Here is a 20,489-nt window from a genome sequence, read left to right on the forward strand (position 1 = left end):
CAACTTCCAGTGGGATAGCCCTGCTTCCAATTCTGGCTTTGGGGCATCCCTAATTTGCTCTGTCAATGCTTCTATAAATTGGGTATTCTATGTACCACATAATTACCAGTTAATATTCAGCTAGTACATATTGTCTGTGAACAATGTTTCTACCAAAGGATATCTATGACTATTAATACTTCAAATTTAAATATCTGTGAACATTAGAGAACAACTGTGAATCCTGCTCTGGCAACAATTTAACAATTCATTGAAGAAAACATTATTCAGATATTTGATCTTTCCAAATTTGTTTTTCAGCTGTTTATTGTAATTGTTCAATACAGGATGTAATCCACTCTATGCTGTTGTTCTGAACCCAGAGTACCAATAGAAATTTTGGTATTTTGTATCATGAACACTTCATCCTCTCCCTTCTAATGTCCTTGCTTTACCTTTCTTTCTTTCTTCATTTTCCTAATGAAGGCAGAAGTAACATCTTATATGGAGGATGATGAGTAGTATAGAAAACCCATAGGGAAAAGTGGTCTCCTGCAGATTATAGTTTCTTCTATCTTAAATCAATCCAACCCTGTGAAGATCCCAGGCTTCCCAGCACCAGAGCGCTGGAAGTGGTCCACAAGACTGAATAGAGCCCCTCCTTGCTGTGTATGAACCAATTTAGAATTGAAACCTGAGAAAGGGGATTGTTTAAGAGGCACTCTTTGCTGCTTAGGGGTCCCCTTTAAAACCATCTTATTGGCAAAAGAGGCCCCTGCTGGAATAGGAAGGTATGTTCTGTTTTGAATGCACTCTCAGATAATTACATCGGTCTGGATTTAATGCAGAAAAGATTTTCAGCACAAACATTAGACAACTAAAATTCTTTATGATATGATATGAAATGATTGTATTCAGGATAAAAAAAATTAAGACTAGCAAGATCCTAATGCTTGATTGCTCTTGGGATAAAATTTCAAGACTCGAATCATTCCATTTTAAAATACCTCAAGTTTACAATGATAAATCTACAAAGCACTAACAAATCCTACTCATTCAACTCTGGTTCTCAAAATGGCATCTGCCTTTGAGCTATAAAAATAACAGATGATTTTTTGATAGCTTATCAGTTAACAGACTGCTTAGTTAGGATAGCACATTTTTATGCTAATCTCAGTGGAGTAGGAAGAAAAGGGAGAGAAAGAAAGTTAAAACACAAAAGCATTTTTAGAGGTGGGAGTAGGGAATTTGAAGCACATTTCTTCCTATAGGACTCAGGGTGTTTTTCTTTTTAAAATCACAATCCCCCTTAAAACTACTGCTTTTCCTCTACTGATTCTCTCATTTATTGTATATGTACCTTGTTTATCTGTAGCTCTGTGTTTTCTCCCCCCCACCCCATCAGACTATGAGGTCTCTGAAAACAGGGGCTCTTTATTTATTTCTTTATTTTGCCTTTCTTGGCATCTTCAGAACTTAGTACAGTGCCTAGTACATAGTAGGTGCTTAATAAATGCTAATTGATTGACTAACTCATCTACATAAAGTCCTATATTGTTAAAGGTCCCAGAAGAGAGGAGGTAAAAAAAAATTAATTCCTTTTTTTGTTCTTTTAAAGACTACTTCTTAGAGCTATGAGATGAAAAATATGAAGTGACTTCATGGATCTGGAAAATATCATTTGAAAGATTCACAAGACCAAATTCAGAATAACACTGTCTGGCTACTTATGATTTGCTTAACTGACTCTAGGAATTATAATAATAAGTGAACTTAAACAGGTAATAAAATTCATAAATATAATAAGAGAGATAGTTATGAGTTTACCGACAAGCGTAATGATCACATATACTGGATCAACTTAATAGTGATCAATTAGTCAACATTTATGCGCTAAGGATTATATAGGGTATTCATGGAGGACTAACACCTCTGGTCTGAGGGCTTGCCAAGCCCTTTTCAGGGCTGTCCATCCATTTTTGGTGTCCTATTTTACCCACTTCTTACCTGTGGCTGTACAACAAGAAGCTGTAGTGTAGTGCCCACACCCTGGTAAAAGCCATTTTGAGAGATGGGTTAAACTAGGTTGACAGTAACTGATAGGCCTCAAAACTGTTGGTAAATTAAGGGGATCTCTACCTTAAGCATGTAAAAACTTTCTCCCCTGCAGAATGGGCAGTGAATACTGTATACTGCTTCCAGTGGCCATCAAGGCATCTGAAGCCATTGCTATGGAATGTTTAGAGCTTGGTCAGGCCTCGAAGATGCCAAGGTCATCCAATGCATCCTGAGCCATTTCCAGTCATCTTGACTTTTATCCTGCCACTGGATTTTGATGATGAGAGAGTGAAGCTGACAACTTTGCACAACTCTGCCTCACTTAAACCCAATTCATGCATGAGTCATGAACTCACCTGTGATGACACCAGTACTCTTTAAACCAAGGGATGAACAACTATTTGCCAAGGATTATTCTAAGAACTAGGTATAAAATGATCCAATGAAAAAGACCCTGTCCTCAGATATTTGGAATATTTTTGGTGTTGTTGTTTTCTCTAACATTCAGGTCAAATTTGCCCCCTCAGTAACTTCCACCCATAACTTTTAGTTCAGCTGTTGAAGAGAAGAAATTTGATCCCTTTTCCAAATGATAATTCTTCCAATACAGAAGGTGCCTATCATTTCCCACCTCAAAGTGGTCTCTTTAACTGTATCACATTTGATTTGACCAGCTTGGTAGAAACCAAAACAAAGGGGATGTAACTAATTTTCTTTGAAAAAGAATAGGAAAATTTTAAGGTTGTGATAGATTTTATGATACCCAACTATATCTCTATCATCATTGTGTGGAAAAACTAGTTTGTTTTTTAAAAAAAATTCTTCATCAAATTAATGTTACATACTATGTTGTATAGTAGGAATTACTCCAGGCTTTTTTTTGCCCTAAGAAGAGGATGATCTGCTTCTACTAGAGCTTGCTTAAAACTCTGAGTACCTCTACACCAGAAAAAAAAATCTGTAGAATAGTCCTCTCTGACTACTGTTTTTTATATGGTAGCACTTTATCAATCCAATCTGAGTCAGTATTCAAATTAGCATGTGTATACAATACTTTTGTTGTTGGTTAGTCATTTCAATCTGATCTAATTCTTTGTTACCTCATTTGGGGTTTTCTTGGCAAGGATACTGAAGTGGTCTGCAACTTTCTTCTCCATCTCATTTTATAGATGAGGAAATGGGGGGCAAACAGTTAAGTGATATGCCCAGGGTCACACAGCCAGTAAATGCCTGTGATCAGATTTGAACTCAGGTCCTCTTGATTCCAGACCTGGAACTTTTATCTATGGAACCACCCAGCTGCTCCATATGTAATACTATTGGGTTATCAAAGGTTATAATCAGTGATATAATCTTTACCTATATTTTAGCAAAGCGTTTAATGAAGATATGATATTCATGTGGAAGAGCTTGTGAGTCATGCATTGGAAGATAGTACAATTAGGTGGACTTGGAACTGGTTGAATTTCCAAACTCTTAATCATTAATTCTTCTGTATAAAATTAGAAAGATATATATATAGGGATGTTCATCCCATTGATCTGTGTTTGGGATTCTGCTCTTAAATGATTTTCTTAATAACATTATATGCAATAGGACACTGTGTACTGCTTAGGTCTTAATAGGTATGTTTTTTCTCTATTTCCCTGAAATATTTTATCTTTCTCTTTTGTCCCTCTATTCCTCATAAGACCTGACTCTCTGGGTAGGGGAACAATTGTGAGACATAGGAGAAAGTGGCACAGGACTTCCTGGCAAGATATGCCCTCCATCAAAGAAGATACAGAACCACAGTAGAACAAAGGAAATGTGAGAAGTACAAATTTAGAGATGTCTCCACTACAAATGTTTCCATGGAATATTTGTGCCCAGGCTGTGGTAGAGGATTCTTAAGCTCATATTAGTCAGATCAGTCATAGCCAGACACTATATAACTTCACTCCAACATAATAATGTCATTTTGGTCTTTGAGAAGGAAGGATAACAACCAATCACTGGAAAAACAAAAGTGATATAAAAACACAATATTTTAATTATTTATTGATTACACTAAATTAATTTATCCATTCCATATTCATTAAATTAGTAACTATTAAGGTCCTGAAATAAAAGTGGGTAGGAAGGGAAAAAGGTATTTATTAAGTGATTATTATATGCCAAGCTCTATCTTAAGGGTTAGGACATTGAGGAAGTACAGAACATATATAGGAAAGCTACAGAGATTCATATAGGATACATAAGCCTTTAATTAGAGGCTTCAGTTTCCAGACATATGAGCTTTGGTTGAAAAGACTAGAAATGTTTGGCCTACAGAAAGAAAACTTGAAGAATGGGGCAAAGATGGGGGACAAGGTCATGATAGCTGCCTTCACAAATCTAAAAGACTGTCGTAAAAAAGGGTATTGCTTTGCTTGGCCTCAAAGGCCAGGACTCAGAAATATGAAACTAAAAAGAGGAAAAGTCTTCTAAGAGTTAGAGTTATTTAAAAACTGTGTCAGTGAGTTTCCCAGTATTTGAACCCTAATCAAAATCTAAATGGTCAGAAATAGGATCCTTTTTGGTAAGGATAAGACAAAAATTGCATAGTCCCATGTTCCCTTCCAATTCAAAAAACTCAAATTCTCTAGTTCTGTGTTTTCCCAGTAAAATGGGCACCAGGCAAGGTTAGATGTAGAGAGATTGTCCTGATTTTGGGGGTGGGAGGGGGAGAGACAGAGGGCTTGGTTTGGGCATTATGGGAAGAGTGAGAAATACTCAGAACAAATAGAATTAAAATGTATATAAAGTGATGAAAATGGATTGAATGAGCTGTCCAAAGCTACTAAAAACTAACAGAGAATTACTCAGATTTGGTATGAATTTTTAATGGGTATTACTTGAATTAATACTTCATCTGTAGTAATAAGCTATTGCTAGTAACCAAAAATATGAATGCCAATTAATTTATTCTTTCCATTAATTTATAGTTATAGATTCTGACAAATAATAACAGAGTTGTATTTCCTGATGTGAAGCCAAATCAAAAGTCTTTTTAGTTATATTTGTGGAATTTGCATTTTTCTTAACTGCCTTTGTAACTAGCAACCTTTCCTTATGGATGAAGTTTTAGGCAGACATATGTGTATGTGAATCAAATGAATAAAAGACAACCCTGAAGATATTTGCTTCCTTACAGGAGAAGGTATGTCTAAGTAAATTTTTAAAAATTACAAATGGGAAGAAGAGTTTCTTAGTTCTTGTTTAGGGAAGTGGCAGTCACTTCAATTTCAAAATTGTGATTATAAATTATGCCTGTGAACTATAAGTAATGTGCCCAGGAAAGTAATTATCTCTACAAATATAACCTACTATATCCACAAAGATATAAAATAAAAAAGACAAAGACCCATACATACAAATAATACTTCTATCAGCACTTTTTGTAATAGTAGAGAACTAGAAACAAGGAGGGTTTACCTCTGTTGGGGAATGCCTGAACAAAATAAGGTATATTAACATAGTGTAATATTATTGTTCCATAAGAAATTATGAAAGGGATAATTTAAGAGAAACTTGGAAGAGATGGAAAAGACAAGACTTTTAAGAACTGATGCAAAACGAGGAGTACAATTCATACAGTAACATCAGTCAAGTAAAAAAAAAAGTTTGAAAGAAAGAATTCTGATCAATACAATGATCTGCCAAAATCGCAGAGGACTGATGAGAAAGTGTGGTATCCATCTCCTGATAATGAACTGATGGTAGTAACAATGTGCAGAATGAGACATGCGTTTTTAGATATGACAAATGTATGGATTTGGTTTTAGTTGGCTATGTTTATTGGTTACAAAGGAAAACACTATAAAAAATCAAAAGATAGCCTCATTCTTAAACAGTAGAACTCATCTACACCATCTCCCCTGACCTTCCCCATAGTGTTTTGGAAATAACATTATGGCTGGTGAATTAAGGAAAAAAATTACATAATAAATATATTGTTTTAATTTTTTTTCAGTGTGTAAATGCATATTTGTGATATACCACATAGACAATAAGGGAAGTCTATTTAGAGAAATTCAGTAGCCTACATCTAATACATAACAATATATCACATTTTTTAGTTCAAAAAGCATTCCAAGTCTAAGTGAAGTCAGATATGTACTTCTCTTTTCCTAAATAAATGTTTCACTCACAATTAATGGGCTACCTTTAAATACTGGGAATTTCTTCCAATACCACTATCAGTAAGCCTTGTGCTTTCTAAAAAGGGAATCAACAAAGCCTCCATGGGTGATGTGGTTCTTCAGTGTTGTGTGTTACTCCTTCCTCTGCTGAATGAACTGTTAAAAGACCAAGAAGGCTGTCACATACAGAGCAATCCCAGGAAACAAAGAGCTCTAAGCCAAGGGTGTGTCCAATGGTACTGGCATGGAATGACACCCCCTCCCCTCACGGAAAATCTCATCACCCATCTGAGATATCACATCATGGTGGCAGCTCTCCAGGGGCAGAATGAGCTCCACCTGTTTGCAATGTGTTTAGCTATTAATATTTATATAGTAATTCAAGAGAGTTTTTTTAAATGACAAAATGCACCAAATTGTATCATTTAGGGGTATTTTCAACCCAGCTTTCTCAAAGAGGCAGAGAACTGCTTGAATATCCCCTCCTTTGCAAAGGATGCATTTTGTGATTTATAGTAAGCAGATTGAAGTTAAAATAATAATAATAATAATATCTTTTTCACTGTTAAACCAAAGGTGATCATTAGAAATATTATTTTTTTATCCTTAGTAATTGTATTTCTAGTCAATGGAAAGAAAATAGAAATTCTTAAAAACAGGCAGATTCTAAGAAGTCTGAAATATTAACAAGATTCATCAACCACCAACTTCCTGTGTCACAAATCCCTCCTATTTAACATAAGAACATAAAGAAATGGCACAATTAATCAGACCAATGGTCTGGCAGTTGTAGAATTGTTACATTAAAGCAGGTTTTATTAAAAATAACAACAGATTTGCTCTCTTAGAGCAACCTCATGAGGTAAGGCTTTGCTAAAGATGGAACTATATATTATCCATTGATTTTCCAAAACCTTTCTTGAACCCATATATACTTTCAGCCTACGCTTCATTTTTAGGTAATAAATTATGTAATTTTATTTTTGCCTAAAATTTTATTTTCTCATATTTGTCCTAAAACCATCTCCTTCAATGTTCAAACAGTGTGATAGAGACACTATGTAATGTGGTAGAAAGAGCCTTGGAGTCAGGTGAATGGGATGCTCCATTTGACCTGGTTCCAAACTGGCTGTGTGATCTTGGGCAGAAAACCACTTCTCTGGGCTTGAGGTCTCTAATCTGGATTAAGTGATTTGTATTGTCTCTGCCAGCTTTAAAATCTCATGCATTTCTAGTTCTAAATATTCAGGAATTTTGGAGCAAACTAATCTATTCCTTTTTAGATTTTTCTCTCATGGTTTTAGGGACTTTAATCCTGTCTTTTCAGGTGGAAGTTGTAATGTTTTAAACTATTCGGATACAGAAGCCTTCCATCTCTAGTCATTCTTGAATTCTTTTCTGAGATGCAATTGATAGAATTGCCCAGAATATACTAATTTATAACACACTGTATTTTTTGTACAACTTCTGTACAATTCTACACTTGGAACATGTTATTCATTCCTTTTGACATGTATTGCATTGAAATCACCTAGTATAAAAATAAATAAATCTATATGACCATTAAAAAAGGGAACAAGATAAGCAACAATGTTTTTTTTGTAATTTTGGAATTGTCTGTTCTAGGCAGTATTATTATTGAGTGACACAGAAACATTTTATAGATGCTACTGAAAGAATGTTTTCAAATATGAGGCAGAAAAGGAAGAGGAAAGAAAAGAAGGAAAAATGACAGAGAACATAGAAATTAAATTTTATATGACAAAGGTCACAAGTATATTGTTCTTATGGTGTACTTGCTAGAATACTGGAAAGTGACTCATTTAATATTAATAGTAACTGAGCAAGAAGAATAGAAAATAAAGTTCAGAGAGGTTGTGATATCCGTCAGGTCACACAGCCAGAATGTGAAGCAAGGAACCAGGAACCTCAGAGCTCTGATCTTTTCACTCAGAATAAATGTAAGTATCTTATTCAGGATATTGACAATCTCAGATAATGCTTAGGATGAAGGCAATGATTGAACTAATTCCCACTGAGATAAAAAATAACCATTAGCTAAAATATTTTACCTCTTGGTGCTTTTACTTTTAAGTGAAAAGTCATCATTTTTTGAACAGGATGTTGTAGTACCAGGGATCTTAAATGATCAGCAAAGTAATTACCCACTCTATTTTCATGCAAGGATGTCCCTATCCAAAAATTTAGCTTAATTGCTCTATTGCCCCATGAAACTATACTGAAATGCTTGTCATTGGTAAATGGTATTAAGAAGTAAATATAGTGACAGCAGCATTTTATCCTCGGATAAAATATCCTCGGAGTGCTATTATTTTGACATTTGGGCCATAAACTGGCTATTTAAGTCTGTGAAATGATAGATAATTTTCTTTCTTTTTTGGTGGGGGGAAGGCAGGGCAATTGGGGTTAAGTGACTTGTCCAAGGTCACACAGCTAGTGAGTGTGTCAATTGTCTGACTCTAGGGCTGGAGCTCTATTCACTGTGCCACCTACCTAAAGATAGAAACTTTTCAAATGAGTATTGTTAGATAGCTTTCAGGTGTCATCAATCTCTGTGCTTAGAGTTAGGATTGTTTCTCACATCTACCTCTCCTGCCCCAATCTGTTTGCTGACTTCTAATCTCACATCTCCAAATGCCTTTCAGACATCTCAAACTGGATGTCCAGTAGAAATCTTAAATTTATTATTGCCAAATGGAAGTCATTATATCTCATCCTAAATTCTTTCCCCTTTCTGCCTTCCCTGTTACTATAGAAGGTAACATCACCCTCCCAGTCCCTCAGGTTCTCAGTCATCCTGGATTCCTCACCATCTCCCACCCCCATATCCAAGCCGTTGCCAAGGTCTTTCAATTTCACCTTTACAACATCTCTGGAATACATGCCCTTCTTTCCTTTGACACTACTACCACACCAGTAGAGACCCTCATCTCAGGTCTTGATTACTGCAACAGCTTGCTGGTTGGTCAACTTGCCTCAAGTCTCTCCCCACTCTAATCTATCCTCCATTCAGTCACCAAAGTGATTTTCCTAAAATGCAGATCTGATCACATCACATCCCATGCCTCACTCAATAAACTCCAGTGGCTCCCTATTACTTCTAGGAACTAGTACAAAGTGCTCTGTTTGGCATTCAAAGACCTTCAAAATCTAGTCCCTTCCTATCTTTCCAGTCTTCTTTCATCTTCCTCCCTTCCACATACTCTTTGATCCAGTAAAACATCTCCTGTCTCTTCCACAAACAAGATAATTCTATTCATCTCTCAGCTCTAAAAATTTTCTCTGGCTGTCCCCTATGCATTGAATGCTTTCCCTCTTCATCTCCACCTACTTGCTCAAGTCTCAACTAAATTTTCACCTTCTACAGGAAGCCTTTCCTTAACCTATTTCTCTATAGCTTGTTTTCATATATGTGTTTGCTTGTTTTCTCCCCCATGAGATTATGAGTTCCTTGAAGACAAAGGCTATTTTTCATCTCTGTATCCCTAGCTTTTAGCAAAGTGCCTAGCACATAGTAGATGCTAATAAATGTTTCATTGATTGGTTGGTTCCAGGATTTCTATGAATTCTAGAAACTCTAGGTATGCTTTCAGGTTACTATACCCAGTCTGAAATACCATTGAGAACTTTGGTGAATTGGGAGTTAAGATAGATTCTTATCAGCAGTAAAAAAAAAAGTGATATTTATCAGTGATTAATGACCTAAACTGAAGATAAAAAATCTCTGTGACCTGATCTGCAATGTTTGCATTTCCTGAAGTGTATATCAATCAATCAAAGTTTATTAAGCATTTACTATGTTCATTTATCCTTTGGTCCCATTTATTCAGTTGAATAATTACATTTACAAAGTTTTGTGAACACAAATTTTAGAGTGAGTTGATGTCTATAAGGATTTCATTGGTTATGAAGAACCTCTGAATGAGGATACCTCCCCCCCCTCATATAAGTAGATAACTTTTTCTGCAACTTACAGTTTTGGAGTCACATAGAGCACTGAATGACTAAGTGACTAGCTCACAGTCACAGTGTATAAGAGCTGAGACTCAAACCCAGGTCTTCCTAAATCTATGACCTGTCCTCTATCCACTACACCAGGCTGATTTGGAATCCATTGCCCTAAAAGATACATGATTTTCAATCCTTTCCCCTTCCTGCCTGGGGAATAATATGAGCATTTGGGCTGGTGGTCTGAGTCTGAGATATCCTTGCTGATTGTGAAAGGTAGGTAAATAAACTGCTACCTGGTCCTGGCCCCAGGTCTGTAATGATTCAAAAGTACTATATAGGTCCTTCTCCACCAAACCATGATTCCTAGCAACACACACCAGTTCAAATATGAGGTCTCATCCTCTGAATCTCCACTTGGGGAAGAAAGTAAAAATAGAATTAACTACCACTCTTCTAGTCATTCAGGTTCCCAGCCCAAGAGAAATCTATAAATTCTCATTCTCCATCAGTTGTCTAATCTTGTTGATATTTCCTCCTCAACACCTCTCATATTCTTTTCTCTCTACTCCAAAGCTCAGAACCTTAATTCAAGTCCTCATCACTTTTCTCCCATTCTCTTGCAATAGCTGATTTGTTAATTTGTCTGTATCCAGTCAATGCCCTCTCCAATCCATCCTCCACATTGCTGCCCAACTGATATGCCTAAACACAAGTCTAACCAGGTCACTCCCCTTATTGAGAAATTTAATTGTAATCTAGAATAAAAACAAAACCAAACTTATCTTTCATCATTTCGCATCCTTCACAGTTTGGATCCTACCCCTATTGACAGGATAATTACATGTTACTCCCTTCACTCATGCTACATTCCACCCACACTATGCTATTTGCTCCTCACCTTGATTCTTGGAACCTTGAGGACCCTTCAAATATGATACAGTGCTTAACACAGTGCCTGGCGCAAAGTAGGTGCTTAATAAATCCTCCCCCCGAGATTCCATCTGAGTGCTACCTCCTCCAAGAAGTTTTTTTTTCTAATCTCAGAAATTGCTACATGCCCTCATCAATCAATCAATCAATCACATATTTAAGTTGCAACTATGTGCTAGACGTTGTGTGGTGCTAGAGACATAATAGAATAATCCTTATAAGGAAAGAACACTCCAGTGGGGAAAACAAGTAGATGAGTATTAATAGTATATATACACATATGTACACATGCCATATGAATGTGTGTGTGTGTGTGTGCTGCATATGAAGGCAACTCAGTGGATAGAGCCCTGGGCCTGGAGTCAGGAAGACCCAAATTATTCAAATCCAGCTTTAAACATTTCCTAGCTGTGTGATCCTAGGCCAGTCATTTAACCTCTGCCTGACAAAAGTGATCTACTGGAAAAGGAAATGGCAAACCATTCCAGTATCTTTGACAAAAAAAAGGGAAAAAAACAAATGGGGTCACAAAGAGTTGGATATTTTTGAAACAACTGAAAAACAACAAAATACTGCATATAAGTACATATATATATATACATATATATATATATATATATATATACACACACACCAAAAATCAATAGGAAACAGTTAAAAGACAGTATGAGAGGAAAGGGACTAGCACTTGAAGGGATCAGCAAAAGCCAAACGTAGAAGATGGGGCTTGAGCTTAGAAGGGAGAGAGAGATTCTATGAGATGGAGGTGAGGAGCTAGTTCATTCCAAAAACTCCAAAAAGTAAGAAAGTAAGGAGACACATGGGGTCTGGAGAGAATGTGTGAGGAACAGAGAGAAGGCAAATCTGATTGCATTGCCAAGTGTGTGTATGGAAATGGAAATAGTACACACACACACACACACACACACACACACACACACACACACACACACACACACACACACACACCCCTCACCACCTCCCATTCAAAGTAGAATATCAGTTCTTGAAAGCAGGAACTAGCTCTCTCATATTTATGCATACTTCTACCATCCAACAGGCTGATGACACAAAGGACCTGACACAAAGTAGGCATTTAATAAATGCAATCTTTTCAGCATTCACAACCATTCACTTATTGTTCTTTATGTCATTAGCTTGAAGAGGACAGAAAGTATCTGTCAACATCAATTGCTCCCCTCTGATACATATCCCTAGGGGGAAAATGAAAAGAAAATGGAAGAAAAGAAGAAAGGGAAGAAGGAAAGAAGGAAGGAAGGAAGGAAGGAAGGAAGGAAGGAAGGAAGGAAGGAAGGAAGGAAGGAAGGAAGGAAGGAAGGAAGGAAGGAAGGAAGGAAGGAAGGAAGGAAGGAAGGAAGGAGGGAGGGAAGGGAGGAAGGAAGGAAGGAAAGATGGATGGATGGAAAATGAATTCTGAAAGCAGGCTCCCCATGAAATAGCCACTTTATCTATACCAACTGTATTTGAGAATTGTAGAAAAAAAGAACTTTTCTTTCTTATAGATGAATCTTATACAATAGGATTGACTGGAAATATTTAAGACATAATCGTTTTTAAAGGCTCATTGTGGCATATGTGGTCTCTTCTTACAACATTTTTAAAAATTGCTTTGAGGACTTTCTTGTGATATAAAAGAAAAAATCAGGGTCAGAGGTACTATCAATAACTATTAAAAGTAGACATACAAACAAAAAGCAAATCTCAAAGCAAATCAAAAAGCAAATCTTCAAATCTCAGAGATTTGAAGATGCTTACTAACCTCACGTAGACTACAAATACTATGGCAACCCATACAGAGTTTTTGACTTGCCAGTTCTTTTGTACTAACCCACACTTTTATTGAATCTCTTGCTCCTATTTAAGAACACTCTAAAATTCATATTTAATGTTCTGATTAATGAGCGTAAACAATGCTTTTAAGATTTTTTTTTTACCTGTGTATAATCAAGCCATCTAGTCACCAGTAACTGCAAATGTCACAGATTTCAATGGTCTCTTTGGGACTTTTAATCTGTTTGCTTTTATAAAGAAGGTGATTTTATTTTTACATTAAGGAAGCATTAACATCATTAAATGGGCTCCCACTTTATGATAACTGCAAATGTCACATTGATCCAGAAAGATAAGGAAATGTGCTCATCTTTGGAACAATATCCAAGGCATGAGCAGGCAACCCACACTATTTGCATTAAAAAACAAATTGTATAAATGCAGAAGATTGATGTGCCATCTGTTCATGTCCTTCACTTTCCTGGCTCTTCTGTGTTGAGATATTTTTATGGAATAGTTACGTTTATTATTTTGAAAATGAGCCACAGGTTAAAAAAGTTTACGATGGGTAATATAACTCAAAGCTATCCATTGACTGTATTTCAGGTATTAAAGCTTGCATTATGTGAAGTTGCATGCTATCAAATGCACTGTGCTGTAGTTTATGTGGTCTAAAAATTCAGGCTGAGGTAAAATGTATTAAAAAACAAGGACAAGTTTTTAGGAACACTTCCAAAATGTCTCGCAAGGATGCCTCATGGTGAAGAGCAGAGAATGTGAAAGAAAAGCTTAGTAATTTTGAAAACCACTACCATTAGATGTGGAATTGCTTTGTCACTCCTAAGGAAAACAATTGGGTAGAAGCAGAGTAAATAAATGTCATCTCTAGGCACACATTGAATTTTCAATAATTCACAGAGGCACAACTTTCTTCTTTCTCTTTTTCAGCTCAATGAGCTTTAGATTGTAGAAAAATCCACAAACTATTTAACCCAGATTGTGAGAGAAACTTCTCACTTTCTTTCTGCATTTTTATACACCATAGTGTCAATACCATATTGTCTTTTCCCTCTAAATGTGAAATTAGCCCTCAGATAGTTAACATGTATGAAATCAAAGGCTAAATATATTAGTATGTAATACTTTCAAAGTGGAACTAACAGGAGAGTCATTCCATGGAGAGATATTTTCATTTCTAATCGCCCTCTGGTGGCTACATGAGTTTACCTACTGGTTTACCTGCCATAGCTTTATAGGGACAGATTTTCTAAAATGAAATCCCAAATCACACAAGCCTCTACTTGTAGATGAAAATCTCGCATTTACGTGGAGTTCATATGATAAGTCGTATTGTGTTCATGTCAAAACTGACATCAGATTGGTGCAGAGGAAGGATTTACAAAGACAAAGAAACCTCCAGAAATATGCCCTCAACACACTTTCCATGCATGAGTTTTGGTTAGAAAAGGAATGACAAAAAATAGGAATTAAGAGAATTTAAAGAGTAAATTCATATTAATTGCATAGCACTTTATTTGGCACAAATACTAAAGAGCCTGAAAAGAATTAGTAATACTACATCCACTCAAAGAACAGCTCATTTCCAGCATCCCAAACCACATCTTACTGTACGTAACTAGTTTATGAAAGGTTATGGTGCTCGAGAAAAGTGGTAAATAGGATAACATAAAAACCTATTGAACCCACGTGTGGTATACATTAACTCAAATCCTCTTTACCAATTATTGACACCAAAAATGCCTCCAATGGTTAAATTCATTTTAATGATTTGTATTTTTTATAATTCTCCCTTTTTTCTTCAATCTTGATCTCCTTTGAATCCATATTTGAACATGAGAGAATAAAGATATCATTAACTGGGGCGGCCAGGTGGCTCAGCGAGTAAGAGCACCAGCTCCAGTGTCGGGATGACCTGGATCAAATCCAGGCTCGGAAACTTAACACCCACCCAGAAATAACTAGCCATGTAACCTTGAGCAAGTTACTTAACCCCGATTGCTTTAAAAAAAAAGATATTAACTGTGATATTCAGTATCATATTAATAATCATTTTGATGGCAGAAGAGAGCTTTTGGAGCTCCTCTCTGATACCTATAGAATAAAACCAGACTTTTAAGTGTAGGGAGAATGATCAAAGATAATTGAAAAGATATGGAATTGACAAAAGAAGGGATATTCTTCTTGTTACTCTGTTTTCATAAGGGATATTCTTAAAGAGAAGAAGTAATTAGCAGTGACAGGCAGGAAGAAGAAAGAAAAATATAGAGAAATAGTAGGAAACAATACTAATGAATCAAAATGATTTTAAAAAGCTTACTTTTAGACTGACTTCCTTATAAGGTTAAAGTTTGTCATTAATGACAAAAGATTAAAGTAACTTGAGGCAAATTCCATGAAGAAAAACAAATCTAAAAACCATAAATTATTTTAAAAATTCTTTCAATTTCTACTTTACAACTGAAGCTTCTTCTTCCTTCACCACATTGAAAGTTCCTTTTCATTTCAGTTTAGACAATAAATTGGTCATCCAATGACTCCCAGACTAGGGGAGTCAAGTAGAAGATCAAGGGAGAAATGTGATATGGAAAATGTAAGTAAAATGCAGACTCCCCTCATTGCAGACCATAAGTGACCTTCATATTGTATATAGAAGAATAAAATTCTGTAACATAATCTACTACAACATTTCAAAAAGGTCAAAGAAAATTCTTGGGAATCCATAGTAACTCAGAGGAGGAATCTGGACCCCATGCCTAAATGCAGCAATGGTTAATGGAATTTTATAATTATTTAATATTGAAAAGCAGCAGTAAGACAATACCATTTATCTCCCTTTCAAAAATCAGAAATAAGATGATCATTGTGAAATCACAAATTGCTCAGTGGAAAAGGCTGGAAGTGACTCTTTTGGCTCCTTCTCTTTTATCTCCTTGCACAATTCCAAGAGGCAAAATTTGCCTCTCTCTAACTGTATGAAATGCTGTTTATAAAATAATTCCAAATGGATTCCCATCTTGGTACATCAGCAGCCTCTGGCTCAGGATTTATCATTTTCCCATGAGAAGGCATATCTAGGATGTTAGGGACCCACAAAAGAAATATGATCAGGACAAATGCAGTTGATGTATGTCCTTACAGAAGACATGGACCTCTTATGTCTCCACTTCCCAACACAATGTACATGTTTATTTAGCATCCAGCATACCAAAAACTCATCTTGCTAAAATCTTATATAGTGCTCTTTTTCTTTTTCTTTCAAAAAGTGATCTTTGTCTTAGCTTTCTGGTGTTTTCCTTTAAATATGGCATTATAAATATGTATGGCATATTTATTATACATGTATAAAATTAAACTTTGAGGCTTCCATAATCTACTTGACTGCTCTCTGTTCGCTCACTGAGAATCACAGATTCTTAAATATATTTCTTTGAATACGTTTGTTTAGAGATGTGTAGATTTTGAAGAATTTTAAGGGAGTTCCATGGTTTATCAGATCTTCTCAATTATGATTGTGTGTGTGTGTGTGTGTTTAATGTTAGTCTTCTCTCTTCCTTTTTCAAAGGTATTTGATCCATTGGCATGAGCAAGGAACTGCCTGCCGCTCTTTAGATCAGAAATCACGCACGTGAGTGGTGTGTGGCCAACATTTGCATTGTAAACAAAGAAATATTTAGCTAATAAAGATATTTAAAGCTTGAGTAAGATGCATTTGCATTATTTTCTCTGAATGTCCTCTTTTATAAGAGAAGATGATCTTGAGACCAGTTGAAAACTATTCTAAACAGATTGGTTTTCATTTCCCCTTTCAGAATATCAGTCTGTATGTAACCTCGTTGGGTTTTGTCACAGGAAAATTTTTTTAATTAAATTAAAAGGAGACATGAATGCCTGTCTTAAAGGAACAAGAAGAAAACTGTAACTCTCTCTGTCTTATACGTTATTTTGTGGGAAACTCCGTCAGCTTTGCTCAGAGATGCCTAAGGTCTGATATTTCTTTCTCTTTCTCTTTTTATTTTTGGTAAGGGAAACCTCTCATTTACTCAAGATTTAAAACATCATGCTCATTTGTGCATTAAACTCAAGATTAAAACAGTTTTGCATGGAGAAAAGTTATATATTGAAAGTATTGTTAAGCTATTCCTATGTTGTTTACGCGATAGAAAATGTTTGCATATCCCATTTGTCACAGACAAGAAATATGAGGTATCAGATGAACTCATATTAACTCAAATAAAATTTACAAAAGCATAACTTTACTTGACCAATACTAACAAGCTCTAAAATTATTTTGATTTTTTTTTTAAGTTGGATTTTTGGAACTTTGTCAACATTGTGATGAAAAACATTGATTAAATGTCTATCTCTACGTGGTGGTATCCTAAGGAAAGAAACTTAAGTGGACGCAGGCCATGCCCTAGGAGTTTATAATCTAAGACAGATAATATAAATATGGGATAATAAAAGAATACTTATGTTTAACTATACAGTAGATAGAGCTAAAGGGTTTTTTTGTTTGTTTGGTTGGTTGGTTGTTATAGTTTTTTTTTTTTAATCAAAACATGCTTGTTGCTATGTTTTAGGAAAATAATAATGAAATGAGAATTTTGGCTTCATGGTAACTAAAAGTCTTTAAAAACTGCTATTATAGTCCTGAATCCCAATGCTGACCTCATTTCCTTTCCCAACTTCCTAAATAAAAATACACAATATTTATATACAATATTTCAATGGAAATACTAGAACTTCTCTTCATCCAGGTACACACAATTCCAAAGGACCAATTTTTTTTAAATCCCCACATCAAGAATATTTAAATCCCCAATAAAGAATAAGTATTCTAGCTTAACTGACCAGTGGTTTGGCTGAACTGACTGATTGGTTTGGAAACACATAGAAACAGCCCAAATACAACCCGTACTGTAGCCTTTTTTCATTATTTCTAAGGATAATAAAAGCATATTAGGAAAGGGATATAAGGCAAGCTTCATTATTTCCTCTTCTCTACATATTAACTGTTTTATAAGAAAATGTACTCACTGGTATGTCAGTCTGGCTGATTTTTCAAACACTAGTCTTTATTTAAACAAAAAAGTGAAGGAGAAAAGAAACTAGGTACTGAGATGAACTGCACTATAAAACTGCTACATTCCTTATATATCTATATCACTTTTATTGTATCTCTTTCACATAGATTATAAAATATGTCCACATATTTTTCAATAAGAGAGGTGCCATATGAATTTAGCTTGATTAATGTGGCATCCACCATATTCATCAATAAAGTGGCAACTGTCATTTTACTTTTCAAAGTAAAACAAAGTATTTTTAAAAATTAAAACAGATTTGTTGGGGGGGGTGAGGGGAGGAATATTTCACATTGAAGTTCATTCTGGCAGATAATATTCTTTTCTCAACTTTAGAGAAGCAAACTTCTCCCCAAGTATTTTGAGTGGAAACCTCTTTAAATTGTTTTTATCGAGTTTCTTAATAAATTGTTATTTCCCTTTATATTTGAATTTCAAAAATAAGTAATTACCTAGCCAAGAGACACAGAAGGTTAAGATTTAGACTTTGGGGAGCCAATAAAGCATTGGGAAATTCCTTATAGTGAAGGGAAATTGTAATTCCCTTATTTGTCACAGTATATGACTTCCTTAGTATTGTCCTTCTTAAACTAAGGACATCTTCAAAACATTTTGCATTATTCCTTGGATGTGTCTGTTCCTTTTAAAAAGGACACAGATACATCTCCCTACTGATTAAGTATCAGAGTTCTGCTAAGAATTATATAGAATATAAAATTAGATGTTGTCCCTGCCCAGTGGGCTCACAATATCTCTACAATTTGCTGTAAAATATGTCTACATATTGTATAACAGATGCACTTCAAGTGCTAAATGTCTGGAGATAAATCTATTATTGACTTCATCCTCTCAACCTTTCCAATTTCCTTCATCATTTTGTCAGCTCTCTTTCTCTGCATTCCAGAGGCAGACTAGTAATGCCCAGGGTTGTGCTGGGGTGCCAGAGGCCAAACTAAATGATAGCAGATTGTTTGAGTGGCATAATAATGTGTTCATCTCCAGGAGTCTTCCCTCCCCCCAGTCAATACTTTAAAGTACAATCCATAAGATAAACTATCTGTATATATGTCTGTGTATATATTTATATATGTACATACATACATATGTATACATGTATGTGTATATACCCCAGTATACATTTGCATACCTATATATACACATATAGGTGTATATTTCACAATTTGGTCAGCATCCCTGACCTTAATTTCTGTGCTCTACTTAGAAGATATCAACTTCAGCAAGTGACCCAACATTTTATTATTACACATCTCTTAAATCATGTCAAGATACACTGACCACCAGAACATTGTCCAAATGTTTCATTTTTTAATCTGGCAATGAAACTACTACTGAGTAGATTGTGAGATTCCATAGTAAAAAAAAAAAAGACCAAATTTAAATCACAGGTTTGGTACATGTCTACTTTTTTTGTAAACTATCTACAAATGCAACCATGGCCCTGTGCTTTAATTTTGTGCTCATAAACATGGCCAGGTCTCATTAACACACGTGCAAGTTCAACTTCCTTGTCATCAGTTCTGTTAGTACAACAATATCTGTCTTCAGGGAAAATTGTGCTAACAATAGAGGCTTAAAACATACTTTTCTGATTGGAACAATCTCAATGCCATTTTCCCCCAGATTATGGAAATCTTTATGTAGACATTTTCACCTATACTGAGGTGCTGAACCTGTGGCTGGAGGCCGCATGTGGCCTTCTAGGTGCTTGGGTGTGACTTTTGACTAAGTCCAAATTTTATAGAAGCAATGCTTTTATTAAGTGGATTTTTTCTGTGAAGTTTGGATGTAGTCAAAGGACCACATTTGAAGTACTAATGGGCCTCAGGTTCTCCACCCAGATACCAAAATCAAGGAAGATTCAATAGCTACAGTTAAAAAAAAAATCTCCTTACTTGAGGGTTACAAACAATTCTTAGCTTGGAAAGGCATTTTGTTTGTGGGGGTTTTTTATTACCAGAAAATTAATATTTTTTTTCTTTCTTAATGATCAAGTTAAAATATGAAGACTTTTAGGGGCGGCCAGGTAGCACAGCGAGTAAGAGCACCGGCTCCAGTGTTGGGGTGACCTGGAGATCAAATCCCAGGCTCAGACACTTAGCACCCACCCAGAAACACCTGGCCATGTAACCTTGAGCAAGTTACTTAACCCCAATTGCTTAGGGGCGGCCAAGTGTCTCAGCGAGTAAGAGCACCAGCTCCAGTGTCGGGATGACCTGGGGATCAAATCTGGGCTCACATACTTAGCACCACACCCAGAAATAACTGGTCGTGTAACGTTGAGCAAGTTACTTAACCCCGATTGCTTTAAAAAAAAAAAATATATATATATATATATATATATATATATATGGAGAGTTTTTTATGGGGGTTTTTTGTTTGTTTATTTGTTTTGTTTTTAGAGAAGAGAATTGATTGTTCTATATCTTCTCTTCATCTTACTGAAGTTTGAAAGGATATTTGACAAAGAGTA

The sequence above is a fragment of the Petaurus breviceps genome, unplaced genomic scaffold (genome assembly GCF_028583685.1).
Source record: "Petaurus breviceps papuanus isolate PSGF00001 unplaced genomic scaffold, PetGlider_PUasm1.0 90804, whole genome shotgun sequence".
Taxonomy (NCBI): Eukaryota; Metazoa; Chordata; class Mammalia; order Diprotodontia; family Petauridae; genus Petaurus; species Petaurus breviceps.